This window comes from Rhipicephalus sanguineus, chromosome 2 (assembly GCF_013339695.2).
Source record: "Rhipicephalus sanguineus isolate Rsan-2018 chromosome 2, BIME_Rsan_1.4, whole genome shotgun sequence".
Classification (NCBI taxonomy): Eukaryota; Metazoa; Arthropoda; class Arachnida; order Ixodida; family Ixodidae; genus Rhipicephalus; species Rhipicephalus sanguineus.
Genome location: NC_051177.1, coordinates 202209875 through 202232184, shown reverse-complemented (window position 1 = coordinate 202232184; position 22310 = coordinate 202209875). Strand labels below are relative to the sequence as shown.

General features: G+C 44.3%; 2 long non-coding RNA genes across 2 annotated transcripts; one reads left to right on the top strand and one right to left on the bottom strand.

Moving 5' to 3' along the window:
* The first annotated feature begins 777 nt into the window (after positions 1–777).
* Positions 778–8976, top strand: LOC119384002 (uncharacterized). The gene is made up of 2 exons (XR_007415295.1): positions 778–892; positions 8409–8976. It is a non-coding gene; the product is annotated as an uncharacterized LOC119384002 (long non-coding RNA).
* Positions 8977–19628: 10652 nt separating this feature from the next.
* Positions 19629–21881, bottom strand: LOC119384001 (uncharacterized). The gene is made up of 2 exons (XR_005181827.2): positions 21737–21881; positions 19629–20062 (listed from the first exon to the last, which is right to left on the bottom strand). It is a non-coding gene; the product is annotated as an uncharacterized LOC119384001 (long non-coding RNA).
* Positions 21882–22310: the final 429 nt, after the last annotated feature.

Sequence of the window (22310 nt, the reverse complement as noted above, 5' to 3'; positions counted from 1 at the left end):
TAATACGATGAACATCTGAAAGATATATCTGACATAAGTTAGCTTAGATCTGCTTGTGGGTCTTTATTCTCTCAGTGAACTCGCGTGTTAATGTACAGCATATATTTGATTGGTCACGCAAGCGTGTACTTGCATTATGCTATCCGTGTTGTTAGAACACACTTCAAACTTGTATTACACGAATAAGCAAGTGAGCGAGAACAATATTTCGTCATTGATTAGACATCTGTTATATATGATCGCAATAAATGTTAATTTTTGTGTAGCACACACTTTCCATGCCGCCAAAAAGCTATAGAGTATTTATTGACACAGGTCTTTGCTTCAAACCCCCACATTACCTCTTTTCTATAACGTCAGATCGGTCTTGTATTACAAAATTTTAATGCGTCTCAAGAAACATGAGCGTTCCCCCGAGTTCCCTATTATAACATACATATATCCACCTGCTTATCATAATAATTATTTCCTTTAGCAGGTGGCTTTTCACTGTGGCTAAGTTATAGAAATGAAGCTGCGGTGCTACAGGCCTCTACTTGTGATAACTCTGAGACGCCGAGGACAAAATTTTAATAAGTTCAATCATATTACTGCAGAACAAGCAAAATGTATCTCCAATATGTCAAAGCGGCCCTTTTTTACGAACGTGATTATTTTTATTTTGATCTTGTAGATGCTTGTAGCAACGACACGGTGTGAAGGTGAGGACAGCGCACTTTCCAGAGTTTTCCCGGCAGCATGTTCTTATCGTTTCAAAACAGGCACGTGCGGAAAGACCTGGCGCATCCGGAGCTCCTCCAAATAAAGAGGGGCTGTTCCGTCCTCGGTGCATCAGCCAGAGACGGTGACCACTGTGCGCTCAACAACCCGATCGTGAGTTCGAGGACGAAAGGTAAATTTATTCATAAATAAATGAACGCCAATACTGCCCTTAAAGAAACATTTACTTTGTTACATTTTTAGAGAAGTCATGAAAGAACGTCAATCTACGGCCCTTTTTCTGTTTTTGCTTTTCCCAGCACATTGCTGAAAGTGATGACCGATGCTGCAAATAGGTTTGAGCTGAAGGCCACTGGAATGGAAAAAAAATCTCTTGATTGTTTCTCATGTACCTAAATCGAAATATAATTATTAGCAATAGCACAGTGGGGCAGTTTCGATTCTCATCACATTGAGTGCTCAAACGCGAAGATTGTTAATACAGAGCTATAGTACATGAGTTTATCCAGCAATTCAATGAGACCACCGCTGTTAGGATCGGAACTCAACCCCCTGAGCTCAGCATCCGAAAGCCATTACCAATAAGCGGCCATGGGGAGTCTGAAACAGCTGCAATAACAGTTATTAAATTATATGCGCCCCTGCGTGCATATAAATCAAGGCAACTCACTCCTACTAACTCATACTAGATTATTTGTAAGGTGGCTACATTATAGAGCTCTTAATAATCAAGGATAGTGTTCAGTACGTCATGGGAACTCACACCTTTATTGACCACCATTACTCTCGGTGTAACCAAAGGCTCCTAGGTTCGTAACAAAGGGGGTCGAAACTGGTCGCCACAGCGGTCTACTACGTAGCAGACGCGCGAATGTCCACTACTAGACCACTAGTACACTGAAGGATGCTTGCTACTATCTTTCTGTTCGGCGCTTTATTTGCGGTGTGCTCTTTGAAAACGGCCAAACTTAATCAGGCTGTGAAAACTAGTAGCGTTGCTTTTATCACCTCTAACGACTACGTGCCGAAATTTGTCTTGCATTGCTGTAAATCATGCTTGTTATCAGATCTATCGTGGCATCTCCTATTTATAAAAGATAATTTTGCTCACTTTCCTTTTTTTCTATGCACAGTCTCGAAGGACGTTGCTTATACGTGTCTGTGATAAAAGAAGCAAAAAATTCTTAAACGAGCACTGACACCAAAATTTTGCATCTTGTTTTTTTCTGTTGCAACAGGTAGCTAATGACCCGCTTACCACGACTGGAACGCTCTTTGCTTGAGCGCGTGACGGTTAAGTATTTGGAGACGGTTTTATATCGCTCATTTGCAGTTTCGGTTTCAGAGAGCGCCGTGTGAGGCGCGACCTCGAGCGGTTTACGTGAAAATGTAGCTGGCTAAGCGAGCATACGAAACCGCGTGCACATGAGCTCCACGTTGACAACTCTTTTCAACGAAAAGCTTCCTGGGTGCTGCTATATTCCCCTCTAAGGCGTTAATATGCATGACCCCCCAAAATGCACTGCAGAGGCAAGGACATTAGCATTCGTACTCACGTGAAAGTCTGCCCCCGCTTTCCGTTGAAAAGGTATGCTAGGAGAGAGCGCCCGCAAGGATCGTGGCAGCCAAGACAAACTCGTGACGCAGGTGGCGGTTGCTTGTTTGCACGAAAATTGAAGGTGCGTTTCGCGTGCAGTGGTGCGACACGCACTTTAATATTGATTTTAAATATGTTCTAAGCTATTATCTGTTGATATTTCGTAGATAATGCGTGTGTGTCCACACGAATCTATTCGTCAAGTTATCTCTATTTCAAAATTTAGTGTCAGTACTCCTTTAATTATACCCTATTTGGTACAATAAAAATAGTGAAAGCTTCATATCAGAAAGACATTCTACACTACATGGATAAGTTACATCAGAAAAGTGAAGTGGCTTGCTTCAACACCGGCAAAAATCATCGTGTTTTCCACGCCTTCGTGGAAAATTTCGGCGCTCTTGCTGAACCATTTTGCTAAAGAAGCATTCTTAATAACTTGTTTGTGTTTTGGTAACTGGACGTTAAGAAACAGATAGCTTGTTTTTTTATTGGCCCGTGAAATAAATGGGCAGTGGTGAATGTAGATCCCGCGCAGAATTAAGGAAAGCAATATCATCAGGCAAATATTTCAATATATTTCAATATCATCAGGCAAATATTTTCAATAAGGCTATCGTAAAATATACGGCCCCTCGAAATAAAAGTTCGCTAGATTTTGCAGAAGCTTTAAAACTGTCACTTGATGCCAACTTTCTTCCAAAGCACAACGATGCTATTGCGCAATGCTCTTTTTAAAAATTGCTGTTTGCCAGGCTTAAATGGACTGCACATACTGGGAGCAAGAATGTATGTATTTTGCGTTTAATCCAACATGCCTAAGCATCTCGATATGCATCGACCATGGACAAGTAAAGTGTCAGGACCGCGTTAAGTATCAAGTTTGCTCACTATGAAACTGGTTTATCTATGTGACCTCTCGCGAATGCCACATGGCCGCTAGTTCACTAAATTCGTTGATTGTATGACGGACAAATTAGAAACATTTGCATCTGAGCATAACATGGAATACACTCTATGTGATGCATGCACATACAATATATTCATGTCAACATTAGATCTTATTAGAGAATCTGCTTCGGCAATATTTGATGAATGATAGCACTCGATAAATAAAGGTAGTTAATTTATAATGTATATTGAAGTGAACAGTTGCAGCGAATGCGCCAGGTTTCGGCCACTAAGTAATGACAGGAGGTTAACAAAGACATATGCGCGCGAATGCTACCAGAATCAATATCCTAAAAAGGACTTGGGCAAAAAGGACGTCCTGTATTTTACATAAATGAACATCTCGAACCTGCGAAGCGAAGCAAAAGAACACCACGTGAACATACCAAAGGCATAAACAGGCATAAATATTTGCAGCTTCAAATAAGCATATCAGAAAAAGTAGCACACATTAGCGCTTGCATCATTAAAAACGCGCCAGTGCCACGATTGGGCAATGCAGAAATACAATATTCCCTTGTTTTAATAAATCAGCCAAGGTTTCTCTGATCGCATACGCGCACTGCAGTGTCGTTCGGTGCTCTACCGAATATTCCTGCAATCAAAAGCTGCTCGCTCACACTTCGTACTGCTTCGACAAAAAACTGGAGATGTGCGAATTTTCGACCATGCGACTACGAATTGAATACTTTTGTTATTGGAATTGCATTGGATTCGAAAAATGCATATGCGAATTTTCCCGGCTATTCGAACAAGTAACAACATCTAAGTGCTAAGCATTCATATTTTTACCCCAAAACATCGCTACTACGTAGCTATTCTATACTAGCGAAACATTTATTCGGTCACCTCAAATTCAAGAGTGTATTTCCCACTTTGAAATATGTTGTTACAGCCACATACAGTGCTTATTTTGTGAACATGTCAAGCAGCTTATTTTCCTGCATGACAATTGTAATGAGTGCATACCTGTCTTAACTATGCTGCGGCCTAATGAAATGTAGATTCACTAACTTATTTTAATATAGCTAAGAAAACTATTGTGGCTTCATGTTTCGAAACGTTTTTACTGATGCACCCACGTTCGATATTCGAAGGCAGTTTTTCTCTAATTCGTATTCGATTTGTATTCGAAAATGTCAATATTCGCACGCTCTTACACAAACCCTTCAGAGTCGTACGGGCAACTCTTCTCAGACCATCTCACGACAATAATATGAATGGTATTGTCTACGATGACAAAATTTAAGAAACATAACCTGATTTTTAGCAAAATGGCGCGTGACAGGGCGTTGAGTACAAGTTCGAAAAAGGTTATATCAATATTTAGAAGGCGCAAATATGAAATTACACGTTTTGTTACGGAAGCAAGAACCACAGCAGCTCTTGCCGATGCATGCGTGAATAATAAATGAAATTATTAGTCAGCAAAATAGCAATAACAATTTTGCGCACGTTAAAGCCTACGAGTGATCAGTTTGCCTCTAACAGAGCACAGCTGCAATTTGTCTCACGTTTGTTTATGCCTACTAGGTACACGTGTAATAGCATCTTTTGACTTGTATAAGTACGGCTGTAGAAATAGAAATCAGCCTAATGTGCCAACTTAGCCCCGTGGCCTGTCATATGTGCATTTTCTGTGCTTGCTCATTTCTACCAGCGATAGATCAATGTCGAAGACGTTTATGTTTGGCGAGGCATTGCTTGCAAAAATGCCTCTAGCATTTCATCTTTCTGCTTGCAAAGTTACGTGATAGGAAGAAGGGAATTTCGTAGAAAATAATAACGTTTTGATCATTGATATCACTTTTACAGTGCGTAGATGTGATTAGCGAGAGGGTGGGCTTCTGGGCTCACGAACACACACACACAAGAAAAACAGCGCTGTGTCTTGTATGTTTCACCGTCCCTTATTTCGCGCTGTTCTGCTAAATGCGATTAGCGTAATAAAAAAACATCGCCCGCATATGAATAAAAAGTAAAAAAAGCACAGCATCCTGCCCCCCCACCCCCTTCCCCGGATAATAAATTATTTTGGCGCCAGAGATTATGGCTTAGTTATTCACTGAGTCATATACTGCTCAAGGTCCCACATGAAACACTCATTAACATACGAAAACCAGCGCACGGTCTCGTTACGTGAAATCGAAGCAAGCTAACTTGACTATGTATGGCAATCTGACGTGTAGCAAGATAAAAGCGTATCGATATTTGATGGAGGTCTTAATCGTCAATTTCTACTAGCTTTCTCTATTCGGCCTTGATAATTTATCAATGAACACAGTGGAGGTCAAGCGCGAAACAAAGAACAATAAGCGAACATGGATGATTCCTAACTTAAAATAACTCTTCTTTTCGATAATATAAGCGTTATAATCACTGCCGTGTGATGGTACTGCGCGTGTAGCGTTTGCTGAAGAACGCTAGTTTCATTCGGAAAAGGTGGATGGACATAAACCTCACGCACATACAATGCACATCCTAAATTTCAAGCGCACTACAGTCGTAAAATACCAGCTAGAGTGCAATAATGATTCTTTAAATAGAAGACGAAAACATAAGTGCGTCTGTTCCTTTTTTATATCTGGCATAACCGGTAATCGCTATTGATTTGCTGGTTTACCACTCTATCGGTAACAGTCTCCTGAGTACGCGATTGCCAAGTACACGGCAATGTTACATTGAAGTCAAAATGCCCTAGAGCAAGAGACATATGGCACACATATAGACACTTGGGTGGCCCACTACAAATTTTCCACCAGAATGAATGCACCTGACATTGCAGATACACCATCTGGTTTCAAAATGAGGCTGCACGTCTCGCCACTGCGTAAATAAACATGAACTGAAGAAACTGTTTTGGCCAGCGTCGTCTTTTTCCAAACTCCAATGCTTTAATGTCGAACCTGTTCTTCTTATGACTGTATACAACAGCAAGAAGTATTGACTCTTCGTACGTTGCCATTAAGAAATCGTAAGGTTTCTGGGACGCGCGTCGGTTCGTAGTATTACTTGGAGAGGCTTTCCAGCTTTCCTTTCTTTTAACTCGGGCTCAGCTGACGATGCCAAGGCCATTGCAACAAATGTGCAAGCGTTTCTACAAGATCCCCGGGATTAAATCGGTGCCTACCCCAAGGCAAGACAATATTGGAATGAGTGGAACATAGCTTCTTTCCACACTTGTGTGCCTTCACTTACGACGTCCTTGATAAGCGTCATGGCTTTCCGGGTTTTTCGCCCTATCTTCGGTTACTCCGTGAGCAATACATTCATGGATACCAAGAGGAGCCTTAGGTTACGACTCATGCCGTGCGTAGCACCGTCTCTATATAAGCTGAGTCTACGCGTTTCACTTGAGAGTCACGCAGACCAGACATCCCAGGTGAGTACTACATTCGCGCGCATGCGTTTCTCAATAGAACATGCAATTTCTCTTACTAATTTGCATGAATACGCCTAGAGTGTGTTGTCCTACAAGTGAACAAGAAGCTAACGACGGATCATTTGAATGTTGATGTTACGCACGGAAGTTAGCAGTCAAGCACAAGGCTCATGTCAAAGCGTTCCCAAAGCTATATGAAAAACGACCTGTGCAATCAGACTGCCCAGAATTTACGGAAATAGAACGCTGTCATGCATAACCGTAGGTTTCGTAGTTACGTCTCTTAGAACATCCACTTTATGGGACCATTAAAATGCACATACACAGAATGCACCCAGTTGCAGTGTACTAGAATGGATGGCATATTGTGTTAGTGATTGCCTCTGAAGAACCTGGGTATCTCAATAAAATGCGTAATACAGGAGTGCTATGTTCACCGTGTCAGTGCGCTCGGATTATAAATGCAATTGAAAGCGCTCTTCAGAATAAACTGATAGAGAGAAGAATAGCTTGGAGCATCGTGCAGCAGAAAAGCACGGACATAACCGTATACATGTGAAGGAAACAAGTGCTACATGATAAATTAGAAATGTCTTAATGCGAATAGTAACACCATTTACTACTCTGCAGATAAATATTTTTCATTTTTCACATTTTCATGGGCTAACAAAAAAAAAATTTGGCTCTCGTAAATAAGATAGTAAAAAAGAATACGTAGTAAACAAGCAAGTTTCCTGCATTTTCAGGCGCGTTATTGCAACCAAAGGAATTTTTTCTGCTTACGGAATGAAATATTTCCGTCAACTAAAACCTCTTTTGCATAAGTGTATTTGCCTCAACACCATTTATGTGTGTGACACCCGTTCAATCTGGCCTTAAACAGCGTGGCTATTGAAAAAGAAATCAGCGTTTGTACCTACGCACAGCGCAGAAGCAGCATGAGTTATTATTTATGTGAAAGTTGTAACCGAGTGCAACAACTGCTCCGCATTCCGAGGTACTTTCACTACACTCACTTGATTCATACACTTACCGAACAACGTGCTCAAACGATACTACGCCATTGTATACAGTTCAAAGTAGAGATTTCTGACTAGACGGAAGCACCAACACGTACAAGGCATGTAATTGAAGGCATTTCTATGCTGAAAAAAGACGAAGTACGGAACTGTTGTCACAATCGCACCAACCATGTCTACTATAATGTGTATGCTCAAAAGTTATTGCATCCTGTTTAGATATATATGGTGAATGTGTTAAGGCGTTTATTTGTTGGCGCTCAGCGACAATACACAATGACGACAGTCAAGGCAAAGCACGGACTTTCAGCGCGAGCGGCGTTCTTTCAGGAAGGAGCCGAAGAGGATGACCCATTAGAAGGTGCTGTAGAGCGCAACCCATTACACAGTTCTAAGGCTCCACTATAAATGGTTTAATTATAAGATCTTTTTATTAGGTGCAATCAGCTTTTACCCCGAAGTATTGTTCATGTTTTTTCTTGCCGTTAATGTTTGCCAGGAACAGCAGCTCCTCGCTTGGCGAGGAAATTGACTTTACCTTATAATAGTACCTTGTCACCTCTGTTTTTCCTTGGACGCTCATGATGGAGCGCAAATACCCGCCGAAGTGAATATTTTACTACGTTTTAAACACCCCACATTACTTCTAACACACAGTTTTAATAAAATATGCACAATAACGAACGCGAAAAAGTTTAAATATTACGCAGCTTTCTCTTTGGGCTGGTCATCTTCGCAGCTTCACCATGATCAGCACAAAGACCCTCCTTGTCGGCCTTCTGGTCCTGGCCCTTGTGTTTACCGTGGCCTCGGCTCAGTTCAACCGTGGATTCGGTGGCGGACGCGGATTTGGTGGTGGACGTGGATTCGGCGGCGGACGCGGCTTCGGTGGCGGACGCGGCTTCGGCGGTGGCCGAGGTTTTGGAGGAGGACGCGGCTTCGGTGGATTTAGAGGATAACACATATCCACATAACGCGTCCCGATGAGGCCACCATGTAAAGTGCAATCCGAAAATGCCTGTTTGTGGCCCACGGGGCTGCTTTTTTATGCAATGATTCTTTTACCAAAGGATGCATATACAAATCCTTGTACAAAATAAACACCACCGTCTTCTACTTGTGTAACACCTCTGGTCTGTGGTGTCTTTAATGTTTCTTCAACTGATTATCGAGATGTAGAATACGCTTGTAATATAGAACTACACCGCGAGGAAGTACATTCCATACAAAGATATCAAGACATATTCATGGGCACTGTGCGCCTGTTCGATGTGCAATAATAAAGGAATATGCATTTCCAAGAACAAGAGTCCATGTCTCTCTCTAGTATGTGTCTTTTACGTCGCTTTAAGGACAAACCGTGCGTTCTGTCTTTGTCAGCTAAATGCACCAAAATATTTGAGAAAGAAATATTTTGCTGCAGAAAACGTGGGGCATATTCCTGACGTCAGTACAATATCGAAAATTTAGCGATATGCACACAGACACACAAGCGGATTGCGTCCGTATTTATTTATTTATTTATTTAGTTTGAATACACAGAAAACACGAATACACCGAGGAAATAGGGAGGGAAACAGGCTGACAACTGCCACCTAAAGGGGCACAACGCCTGCATGCTCATTTGGGAAAGGGGAATCATAGAGGAAAGCAAGATAGGGTGGAAAGAAAGAGGAAAGAAAATAGGAAAAGAAAAAAATTACAACTTCTCCCGCTAAAGGGGACCATGAGGTGATGCGAAGCTGGAGCACAATCGCGTTCCATTGGCGTTCGTTGGGTATGCTACCAAAACTCGCGTCGTGGAACGCGAAGAGGAACACTGCGCGTCCTGTCTTCCCTCTGGCCTGGCCGTTAATTCTCACAGGGCGAGCGCGGAACGCGGTCGACAGGCTTGCGGGAGGGGGGCAGCGTAGGAGAGGAGAGAGAGGGGGAGGGCACGCGCATGCACTGGCGCTCATCGCGGCTTGCGGAGGAGAGACTTTCGGCATGTCGAGCCCGCATTTCAGAGGAGTCAACCGAAGCAAGCGCTGGACAAGGCGCGCAGCGCTCTGCCAGCTTGAAGGAGAGGGGACTAGAGGAGGAGAGTAGCGCATGCGCCGCTAGAGCAGAAGCGAGAACGCAGGAGAAGCGCAAACAGGTGCTGGGAGAGAAGTGGAGAGAGTAACGCGCGGCTGTTAGAGAGAAGGAAGGAGGAGACTTGCGCATGCGTAGTGTGAGTGCCGACGCCCATGCCACGGCACATACCCCCGAGCAAGAAATGCTTTCGCATCTAAAACAAACAACACAAACCTAAACACAAGTAAGTGGTCACGTGGAAAATATCTATAAGCAAAGACGCGTAAACAACAATTTTCGGCGCACCTCACGCATCACGCCATCGCCGCAGGTACCCCTCGCCACCGCCGACGCCCCTTTCACAAGTGTCGCGATAACGGGCAGTGGCAATTCCCACCAGTGCTTGTGCCGCTTTGTCTCGTGACGTAGAGAACGCTCTGGCGCTGCTATCAGCAGTTGCCCTTTGGACTCGCTATGTGATGGACGCGTGTAGTTCGCTAGGAGGAAGAACAGCGAGAATTAAGAAGCCCCAATGCGCGCACAAGCGCGAGTGCGCGCGAAAACGACGTGAAGCCACTGCCGTAGAACGTGCAGCCGTTGTCTTCGCTGACTTCCACTTTCACAGTCGTGGAAGGGCTTTGAATTTTCACACTAAATTATATTGTGTACATATATTTATGGACGACGATTTATAAATGAGGATGTTCTTTATACTGCGCAAGTTGTACATACCAGGAAACCTACTTAGAATTCAACTATAAAGGGTTTTGAAGTATAGGTGATGTCGAAAACTTCAAAACCTGGCGGCAACGATGTGTATTCTGCTCTGCACTTTCTGTATTCTGTTATACACGTAGGTTATCTTCCATTATTCGAAAGGAGATATCGCTCTAACTAAGGGCTACTCGCTTTCAAATTATCGTCTACTCACTTTCAGAAATCCACGAAAATGATTGTAATCACGTTTCTTGTAGTTAACAGAACTTTAAAAAAATTGTGGATGGTATTGTCCTTTGATATCATTCTCACTAAAGTTGAGGACCTGAAGAAAATGAGTGATGTGATTCCCAACCGCTGTGACCACGTATTGATTATCACAGCCTATAGAAATCAACATTATGCCAATTGTTAACACTCTACGGTAACGTGATTATGTCATTCAAATCAGTTTGAAAGCTATATTTTTTATTGAAATGGGGAATAGGAGAGGTTGGTGCCCTCATGGCGGCGCCGCGATTGCTCCTTCTCGCTCTACTGGAGGTATATCTTGAGGGCAAGTGCTCCTGTGAAGTAGAAACTGCATGAGCGGGCGTGCTGTTTGCACAAGCTTCAATGTTCGTGCGCAAATATGGGCTCGTTCAGTTGAAGAATGATAACGGGACGGTGTGCAACCTACTTTTCATCTTCGAAGTCCGAAGATAGACAGCACTTTCTGATCGAAGACTGGATATTTGCCCGTAATATTGAACGCCAATGTGTGTTTTTTTTCGCGAAAACTAGCGCATGACATAATGCAACATCTCACAAAAACAGACCCTAATCGTCGCATTCCTAGTGTCAAGCGCTTGCTCTTTTGTGCAAATTACTCTGCCGAGCAGCTATCACCATGTGCGAATGCACTGCAAATACCGCCATCGTGTCTCCTAATTGCAGTCGTCTAAACGCCTGTATACTCTTTGATCAACGCATATTAGATCAGTAACAAAACAGGAAGAGTTGGTGCATTCAGCTCCTGACTGCACATTTCGTGCGCAATTTGAAATCTGATTCTGGTGACGGTAGCGACGACATTTCGTTTCTCTAGCGCTTTGCTGAGTGTGATATCGCGCACGAAGACACGAAGGAAACAATGGTGCGAAGGTAACGCCAAGAGACGGACAAGCACGGTGAACCCTACAAGTATACCTCATTTTGCCTTGGTTGATAAAGTGAGTAAATTATTGAAATGCACATATCATATTCATTGCTTTTTGTTATACTCGCCGCTATGGTCACATTGTCCTAACATGTTTTTTTCTTTGTTCCTTACTATCTAAGAGTCCACTCTATCTTCAATGTCATCTCCAGTAAAGGCCTCGATAGGGCAGTAGTATAAACAGAATTAAATTATGAAATGAATAAATTAATAAATACATACGTCACAGCAATAGGGCCTCCGGTCATAGATTCTCAATAAAAAATTACGGTGTGATTTTTCCATAATGCAGGTGGAGAAAAGCAAGATCGAATGCTGTGAATTAAACGCAACGCCTTTAACGTATTAACCTTCCTGTTACTTTATTATGCGCAAGCGGCGTACTTCCTACCCAAGGCGACCATGGGTCCCAGCATCAAATGAAAGAAATCAAACACTTATATTTAATACACCATATGTGCTGCTCTAAATATCTATTCCTTTCGCAATTATATCTGCCCAAAAAGGAATGAATGCTGCGGCGTTTGCAAATGTCAGCATGACTCACGAAGGCTGTATGACGCGAAGCCACGCTTTCGTACAGTGCTGGAGGTAACACGTTACGGGTAAAGTTTTCGTCACTATTTCGAAACAGTAGTGGATAACATTTACGTGAAGGGGTTTTGTTAACGTTAACGGTGCCATCGTGATTAGCCATCCCTTCGCCGTTATCTAAAGGAAAACACTCAGAGCACCTAAGTAAGGATGCGTAATAAGGTTTACACACTTGAATCCATACATGGGTTCGTGCGGTGCCTCCAACGAGTGCCTATTTTAGCAAAGGTGCTGGCGTACTTATTCAAGGGAGTTTGGTGGGGTAAACGCGTTGTCCTGCTTTTAGCTTTATATGTAAGGAACTGTTTCATATACTGTTGTGAAATTTTGCGTGCTCAAAAAGAAAGCTTGTGGCCTTGACACGAGGTAACTTTGGCCCTGTAGCTTTTTTTACTTTTTTCTGGTCGAGCGCGAAATTTTAGAGTTTTGTACAAATTTAAATGTAAGTTTTCTCAAAAACCAAAACTGGTATGATCTTGAAATTTCGCATGCTTATTCCACATAATACTGGTAAGAATCCCAACCTATAAGAACGGGCGCGTAGATTTATCTCGCAAGAAATATTGTACTCATTGGTCACATGAAGTGACAGAAACTTTCTAATTAATCAATTTTTCTGAATCGTAACTTGAAAAGTTTTTCAAAATTTTAGTTTCGAACTATTTTGAAAAGACTCAGGCATAATCTGAGAAAATTTCAGCACGATTGGTCGGATAGTTTTCCAGAAAAGGTACATAAAGTTAGGAACACTTTCAGAAAACTGACTGTAAGAAAAAATCACGCCAGGTCCACGAAGTAAATGACGATTGAGGAGCTGGCTCGGAGATAATCGGGTAAGCCGTGAATGCTCCGTACAATTCCTCTACTGTCATATAAAGATGTCACACGTTGTTATAGTGGCGATTGTGGTCAGGTTGTTGTCGAACCATAAGCGGTCGCAGACCTTGCAACTGTGGCCGAACGTGTGGTCTAGGAAATCACGCTTGAAGCGCGCGTCGGCGCCACCATCTTCAGGTAGCAACCGCTTTCGGCGCTTGGCCACTGCATCCCGCGGCCTTACCTCTTCGAGGTTCTCTTGCCGCCGTTTCCGCGCTGCTTCGGCTGCGCGGGCTTGTATCTCGGAGTACACACGACGCTGACGTTTCTCTGCGGCCTCGCGTGCTCTCTCCGCAGGGTCTTGGCGGCGAGCCCGCGGTGCTGCTGCCTTGCGAGCCCTCCGCTCCGCCACCTCGTCTGCTTGGTTCATGTTATTAGTATCGAAGCGCACTGCCGGAGTGGACCGAGCGCCGCATGCTACAGTTAGCTACGCTGTACGTGGTTTTGCCTGCGTTATTATCATCATCAAGGCTCTCGAAGAACAAAAGGAAGAAGACTTCTCTTTCGCGCGAGCGTGCGCTTGCTACAGTTGGCTATGCTATATGTGGTTTTGCCTGCGTAAATATCATCGTCAAGGTACTAGAAGAGCAAGAGGAAGAAGACTAAAAAGACCTCTTTCGCGCGAGCTGCGCCTGCAGCGGTCGCCTCTGGAACTAAGGTTACGCGTACGGCGCGGGACATTGCCCCAGCTTAAGAACTTGGCGAGGCAGCTCCTAAAATACGCTTTTATGCTTAAAAACATGCGCCGAATGTGCTCATTACGCACAGCAGTGATTACATACACAATCATTCAATGGGAAAATTTGCAATCAAAACGTATGAAAATGCTAGGAAATGGGTATATTCAACCGATCTAGCCATAGTCGTTCTAAAAAAATACGCAGAAACAATGATGCCCTGACCAAGGTGGCCAACAATAACGCAAGCGACATGATTAGCCTACCGGCCTCAATTTTCCTGAGCATCGGCAAGCCGTACTTGATGACGGCCAACATCGACGTAAGCGACGGCTACGTTAATGGAAACATGGGGCACCTTGTGGCACACTCTAAGAAAAAGAAGTCAAAAGAGGGTCACGGCACCCTGACACTCTTCGTGTGTCCATTTGACCTCTTATGGAAGGTAGAAGCAGAAAAAAAGAGTTAGCATTTTGACAGGAGTCACTGGACTCTCCTGAAGCGTTTTCGTTGGCTTCCGTGATGAAGACGCCGTCGTTTACGCCATACATATCACGCGCATGCCGTTCGGCGCCATCGTGGCGCAGTAGCTCGCCTCGCTCACCGACGGAGCCGGGGTGGCGCGCCACTTCCGCCTCCTCTCTCAGTTTCCTCGGTATACTTTGCGCGGTTGCGTTGGTTGCGCGGGTTGTGGACTTGCCTGTCTTGAAGCTTTGTGTTCAGCAAACATGCGCATCTTCGGTGTCGGTGAAGCCAGGCTCTGAGCTCGAAGTGACGCTTGGAGGGCGGAATATTCATGGAGCTGCGGGCCCGGACAACGTGCGCCTGTTAATGGTGAGTGTACTGCTTTCGTAGGTACTAATTATACAGCTTTAGCTGGGCGTCTGCAGCAGCTCTGTGGAAGTAATCTGCCAGCTATTTCTTACAGCAGACTGCGTCAGCGGGGCTGTTGCGGATGCCCAACTAAATCTGTCAGTTAATGAGTTGACACCGTTATGCGCGTTACTGTACAAGCTACCATAAAATAGGCGATGCAAACAATTATGAAGAGTCATTGCTGACCACATATTGGGTCTGCCTGCTGAAGGTGCAACATGTCGTTTTGAGATGCACTTTAGTCTACTTCATAATAACATTTCCATCGACCTTGAGTGTGCAGCGTGCTTCAGTGCGTGGGAACGTGAAAAAAAAAAAAGTATCTGTACAGAACGCTTAGACGCACTATGTATAATGATTCTTGTTGGCTTAAAGGGCCCCTCACCAGGTTTGACAATTTTGAGCTAACGAGCGCACTGCATACACTGGGCGTTCACGATCACGTCTGCCAAAATTTGCAACGCTACGCGCCGCGGAAATGGGTCAAATTTCAAGGTGAACGCTGCTTGCCCTTCCTCTCGCGGGCGCGCGCTTTAGAGAATGAGGGGATGACGTACATGAGAAAATTGCCCTGCGTTGATCGTAGCGCTGTGACGTCGCTCCTCTACGTAGACGACTGTGCTCTGACGTCGCCAACAGTAGCACATGACACTGCAATAATTATTTGACGCGACGTGTGTAGTTTGTGTAATTTGTTGCTTGAATAGATTAATAAAACTTGAGAGAAATAATGAGACACACAAAGGGAATGTGTGCGTCTCTTTCATTTTTTTTTCGTGAATTGCAGCGAGATGCGGGGCTAGTTTGCCTCCCTTTCCTATGCGTTCGTGTCCCCGCGGTTAGCGCATCGCGCAGACGCCAGCCCTGGAAACGAAAGTAATGTTCTGGCGCGTTCGAGCACTCATTATGCTCATTTATTCCACCGCGTCCAAGTAAACGTTAATGCGGCACTGGCTCATGATACCGCCACTCTCGTGCCCGTACAAATGTCTCAACTTTCATGCCCGTCCCGCAGAAACAGGCAGTACACCACAGAGAACGCCGACAAAACGCCCACGGCCGCTACATAAAAAAAAAAAGGTAGCGGCCGTGCAACGCCGCTCGTGTGCTCTGGCTGGCTCGGGCACGTCATGCGCACGTGACCATGCATGCGCATGACGTGTTCATGCGTATGTGTCAAGTGAAGAGGGCGGGGAAGAGATTTGGCTTGCTAAGGCTATACGGGGCGAGTGGCAAGGGTTTGAAACTCGCCTCCTCTCATCATGGTTTCGCGCCGCTACATATTATTGTTTTTCTCAGCTCGTAATGAACCGATTTGAAAAATTCTTGCGGTATACTGCTCCTCATTTGGCACTCAACAACTTCCAGCGTCTAACTAAAATTTGCTACGTGGCCTGGTGAGGGGCCCTTTAAAGACGGTAGTTCGAGGTGCAGATATAGTACGATACTTCCAGCACGTACGCGGTAGTCGATTAATTTGGACACGTCTCGCCGGTAAGGAGAAAAGCTCGCGACTTTTGCGGCCGCCGCAATGCACTCTCTTTCCCGCGTTTCTGTTTGCTGTTTTCGTGGCTTGTGTACATAGCGATGACGTTCGGTGTTATAACGGAATCGAGTGAGTGTACGCGACTGTGGGAGCTATGTGCGGTAATTCCAACATATGACATGTCTCATCTCGACGTAGACGGCGTCCGCGCGCGCTGGGTGTCGTTCGGGCGCTCGTAGTCGCATGTGTTTACCTGAGTAAGGATGGGTTACGTTTGTAAAACATGTGGTCAGTAACCGCTCACTGCGTGCCCCTGACTACCGTAGGATCTCGGAATATGTCGGAATACGTCGGCGCAAAGCCAGGCTTATTCTGAAAGCAAATGTTGACGCGATTTCTCACAATTATTTCAAACGAAACACTTATGTCATATGTGTGTACAGTAAAGGTGTGATGAACAAAGGGTGTTTTAAATACTAATAATCACTGTGTATGTATTGATTATTCCCAGAATTCGGGATCGCTTCTCCCGCGTCTTCACTCCAATTGACAGCCACACTCAGGGAAACGAAGGTGTCGCAATGGCCTGGCACCTCACCACTCGTGATGGGAAAATCAACAGCGGCCTTCGCCCTGTCAACGAGGAAGTCCGTACTACATTTCCTTTGGTTGGACAACACGACCTAGGAAAAGAGGTGAGTGGCAACTACGCAAAGGAACCTAAATCAATTTCGTTGGTTGTTTACAGGAGGCTCACATCATCTTGTGCCGAATGTTTGTCGCCAAGTGACGTGCTACAAAAGCTACTATTTGCAAGTTGTGTTTTACACGATAACGGCAAAATCTTGGTTTCTTACCATGCCTGTTCGCCTTTGTTGTTTTGTTGTGAGCTTTCATTGTGTCTGTGTAAATCACTTATTGTGTAGGTTTTGCAAAACTTTTACGGAAATTCTGTTTTCTCATCAATATATCACGTTCTGCTTTTCAGATACAATTTTTCATGGCTGCTCAAGCTGAACAGGAGCGAAAACATAACAAGTCACAAGTCTGATCCATTCAGCCGTCACCACGTTTTGATTTATTCATGATCATAAGGAATAAATATTGAAACATGATTCCGATTTCTGCAGTTTATTTTGCACGATATGACACTATGCACATCACTGTCACATATCTTAGTTGGTATACTCATACAAGCATGTAAATAAGGAATACCTCAACGGCTTAATTGGAAATCACAGACCATCTTTTCGCGCTTTCTAGATTACCCTGCTGGAAAAGGTGTGTTGTTTTGCCAAGTTTCATTAAGATAATGCTAAAATTGAACTATTCTTTTTTCGCTGCCGCTGGGAATACTGGCAAGTATTATTCGATTTGCTTAACATGAATACTTCACTATTTCCAATAGTAGTCGCGCAAAAGTAGAGAATATGTCAATTGAGTAACTTAAAATAGTTGTGGAGCTTGAGACTTCGGTATGTGCCATTTGACCCCCGTAGGAGTGTTACCGGCAAGAGTCGTCTGACTCTCTCATAAGTGGTAAAGTGATCCCTCGAATAAGAGTTCTTCCACTCTTCCTAGAGGGTCAGAGTACCCTCCTAGAGCCCGTCGAATCTGACCCACCAAGAGAGTGGCCGTGACTCTTTAAAGAGAGCCGTATACGTGGCAAGTCAGAACTCTCCGAAAAGAGTTACCTATACTCTCTTTTTTAGTGTACATCGAGCGTGACGAGCACGGTAACCTCTTGCGACTGTTGCTTGAATTTCCAATGTCCACGGTAGGCATTGTCGTCCCAGCCAGGACCAAGCACGTGACTACCGCACGCCCTCAATAGAATTGAAATGAGTGCCCATGGGACTGCGAACCACCACAACCACCAAACACGCCAGAAAAATATCTCATGTAATAGGGCACAGTTTCCCCTTGCGCAAGCAAACGCCATAACTATATATAAGTCAAAATGGGCCATATACGCCCAGGAAGACTTCGGATAAAATGACCGCCATCTACTGAGGTTGGTCTACGTAGCACTTTTCAGGGCTACCAGCCTCGACGGCCTATACTCCGGCAACGCAAAAGGTGACTTCAGCTTCCGACATGTCGCCGGCTCTATCGACATAGTCTGTGGATAACATGATCCGGCTAGCAAACAGGCCTCTAGACATTGTCTTCGACCGGGCTACCACTTTCATTTGGTGCCACAATCAAAACAATCACCTCACTCTCGCCGTTCATAACGCACATTCTGTGCGCACACACGTGCACGACCTCAAAAAAAGACGCTAGATCTACTCACAGAAATTGGCGTGTTAGCACTTTGTGAAAGCTGGAGCGATGAGCCCACTGCAATCACGGGATTCCAATGTGTCGTCCACAGCAGGCGGCTTCGCTGCAGTTGCGGCGGCAATGGCACATATATGAACGGGGCGATGCACAACTTCAACGTAGGTCGCATCCCACTTCGCCGGCCGCCAGAGAGAGAGCACACACAGACAGACAAGCAGCGGAATCGCCGAGGTCTGCGTTGCGCGCATCATGCACAATAACAAAGACATTGCGCTCGCCGCCATCTACTTGTGAACTCTCAAGAGCCTCTTCCACACGTAAAACGTGCGTGCGTTTTCCATCATAAACGGCAAGTATAAGGACTACATGTCAGCTTACCACGGCTGGTGATGGCAATACCCATGTCGATGTTGGCATCGTTACGCAATTGTAAACAACTGGATATGTAATACATGTGCGACTCTTCAATATATGTGTGTGCGTACACCATTCGCGCGTATTTGTAGCGTCATTTTGTAATGTCTCGCTGAATAAAAAAAATTACGCCACAGTCGCCTTCCCGCCACATTCTTCGCATTACATCGATTCCCACGGCACGTGGGGTCTGCCGAAATTTTTTTTCTTGTCCTCAAGAGATGTTGACGTCTGTAGGTAAGGACGCGTGTCTATATACGCCCGATAACTATGGAAGATACGTTGCACATGGTACAAGTAAAGATGGAAGTACGCAATGCTGCAAGATTCGAATTTTCAGAATGCGTATACCCGTGGGAAACTCGAGCGAGATTCCCTATGCAGCGCAAGGGCAACATTGCTTATACGCCCATACTTCTAAAGCCCGCGTGTGCTCCTGCGTGTAAATTGTGATTAAGCATTAATCTCTCGCCTCATTGATGCTCCGCGGGAAAGGTAACGTGGCAGCGAAAGCAAAGTTCCTACATTATGCGAAAAAGCTGAAACAGCCTGAATAATTATAAGAACTGGGACGTATTTCTTCAGCCATTAAAGATTATATGAAGAGGCCTATGGTAAAGAGCGCTATTTTAGTGCTTGAGCTTGGTTACTCGTATTCGCCTGATTGTTAGGATACATGCGAATACGAGGCAAGAAGGCGGACTTAGACCGGCAACCGTCTTGATTTTCATTTCGAAGACCTGTACACACGCCTTGTGAATGCAATGAGGCTGCAGGGGAAATAGTGACGAATTTATTTATTTCGAAATACATCATCAGAACTTCGCCGACAAGCAAGACACGAGAAATGGCTTGTTGTGGAGCGCATGATGTGGACGCTTAGTTGCAGGTGAGGATAAGGTTGTACGTGTTCCCTGTAGTAGATCAGAGGTGTATACTTCTGAATTTTCGAGGGCGGCAACAGTGGCCCTGGTGAGCTGGAAACGCTCAGCGCCGTCCAAGTCCGTAGGCGTACGGGCTCATGCCGCCGAAGGGTCCCTTGTAGATTGGCCGCACAGGTACAGCGGCGTACACTGGCTGCGCGGGTTGCGCTGGCTGCGCGGCGACTCCGTAGCCAGGGGGGTAGACAGGGCCGAATTGTGCGCTGGCCATCGCAATCATAAAGATTACGACCATGATGGCTACAATGACGATCCTTTGGCTAATCATGATAGCTACGAATACAAGAAATGAATAAAAAAGCATATCAAAATTTGCCAAGTGACAAGCAAGAACTCCAGGAATACTCGCAGCAGCCTAGCTCACAAGCATTCTCGGTCTGTAAAAGGTAGTAGAAGTGACGGTGTGAAATATTCGAAGGATGAAACTATACTAATAGGTGGTCTGAAAGAACTGTGTCACGCAGATATTAATGTATTGCAGCTATAATTACCGCTAAAATTATGAGCGTAAGGAGCAATTTTCTTGGACCCATCAACGTCAATAAATTACTGATACCTTCCAAGACAGCGTTACATTTACTATAGAATACGCTCCGCGACACTCAGAGACCGAATTTGCGGCAAAACGATAATCTGCGCCTCACTGATTGACTAATAGAGTAGCACTGGGCCTCCTGGTGACACATGCACTACATCCGAGTCAGCATTCAGGGCCGAAAAATAACCTGCCCTTTCATAGCACACTAGGAAGTTCGAAAAGAAAGATATGGCTGAGAATGGTCGCATCTTAGTAATACAATGCTTCAGAGTTTATGACATTTTTGAAGATGTGAAATTCAAAGCATATAGGCTGAATAAAACGTTAGCTCACATAAAATAGGCACGCTCATAAGATAGGTTTTCTGGCATCCTATTTTTTCATCAACTTGTTTTTTAGGATACAGCAGCGTTCCGTAACTCTAAGTAAGCACAACATAGGAGAAAATGGATCTTACGGGAGCTATCAGAAAGGCGAATGCATCAGCAAGAAAGAGTGGCCCACAATTAATGCGTAAGGCACTAACAAGCTTGAAGGCGAGACTTCCTAGGTTCGAGCATGAATCTAGGCGATGAAATTAATTACACTCACTAGCAATTTATTATACAGTAATTAAATTGTCATCTTTGTTAAGTTATTCATATTTCATCATGTTGCTTTTACTTCTATGGTTACCTTATAATCGCCCTAAAAGCACAATATGTCCCCCTGCCCATTTTTGAGCAGAATATGACACAGTTATCTCTTGTGAATGCGATTTAAGAAAAATGACTCAAAATATTCACTTTCGGCGACTTTTTTGGTGATATAATTACTGAAATTGCATTTTTTGCAAATATTTTCGCACTCGTCGCATTGTGAGTTTCATATCTGGCCAACTTTGTCCTGACCATAACAGACACAGTGTGAGAATTGAATCCATCGCAATAAGCCAGCTATACGTTTCACAATAAATATGTAATATCGTTAACACTCTCCACGAAACCCTTACCGGCTGAAGAAACATCTGAGCGAGTAGTTCTCCTCACATACAGTTGTAGTTCCTCATTTTTCTTTTTTCACTTGACGGAAAGTCGCAAAATATTTTTAGCAATCGCTGCTTCAGCTATGTATGCGCACGGCTGTCTCAGCAACAATAGCCTATTCGAGCAAACCATCTCAATAAAGAAACCCTTCTGCATCTCAATAAGTTTGTGTGTGAGCATCCTGTAGCAACATAATATTTGGAACTGTGTAATGCAGATAAACAGACCATATTGCACCTAATTTCTTAGAGTAAAGTTATTGGCACAACTTGCTACAATGCTTCACACTATCGGATGAAAAATTTTCGATATAAGTAATTTTTTTCAGGCGACATTTAGTTTCCTCGGCTAAAAGGAATAAAAAAAGAACTAGCATATACGCACCTGTTCGAAGAAGCTGTATGTACCTTATACGCAACTATTCAAGGGAACTGGCTCCATCCCGTGTCCCTGTGCCTTATATAGGCCGCAGGCGCTTTCTCTCTTTCCCTCAGAAAATGACACCCCGAGGTGGCGTTGTCCGGAATGAGTCACAACCAAAACAAAAAGAGGGACGAGCTATGGCCAAGCGTACAATTCTCCGCTTGATAGCGTTGTTTAGCTCCTGGAGCTTATGATGCATGTTTACTTCGGAGAGAAGGTGTGAGCCACCCATGACGTATTTAACAATGTCCGGCTTCGGTGTGAGGCCACCGCGTTGCGCCAAGCAATGGCAGCGAAATCTGCGCGTCAGGTCGAGAATGAGAGGCTTAGTGACCTCACTTATCTTTACAACGCTTTTTTTAGTGTGATAGAACTATTCACACCCTTTACGAAAGCAGAAGAGCAAAATAGAAAGAAAAATGTTGCTGGTGTTTTATCACGTCAATATAGATAATAATACTATAGCGTCTGTCTCAGATTCCTTTACGACAGCAAGCCAAGTGCGTTGTTGGTAGAGCGCTGTTTTCCAGTAATG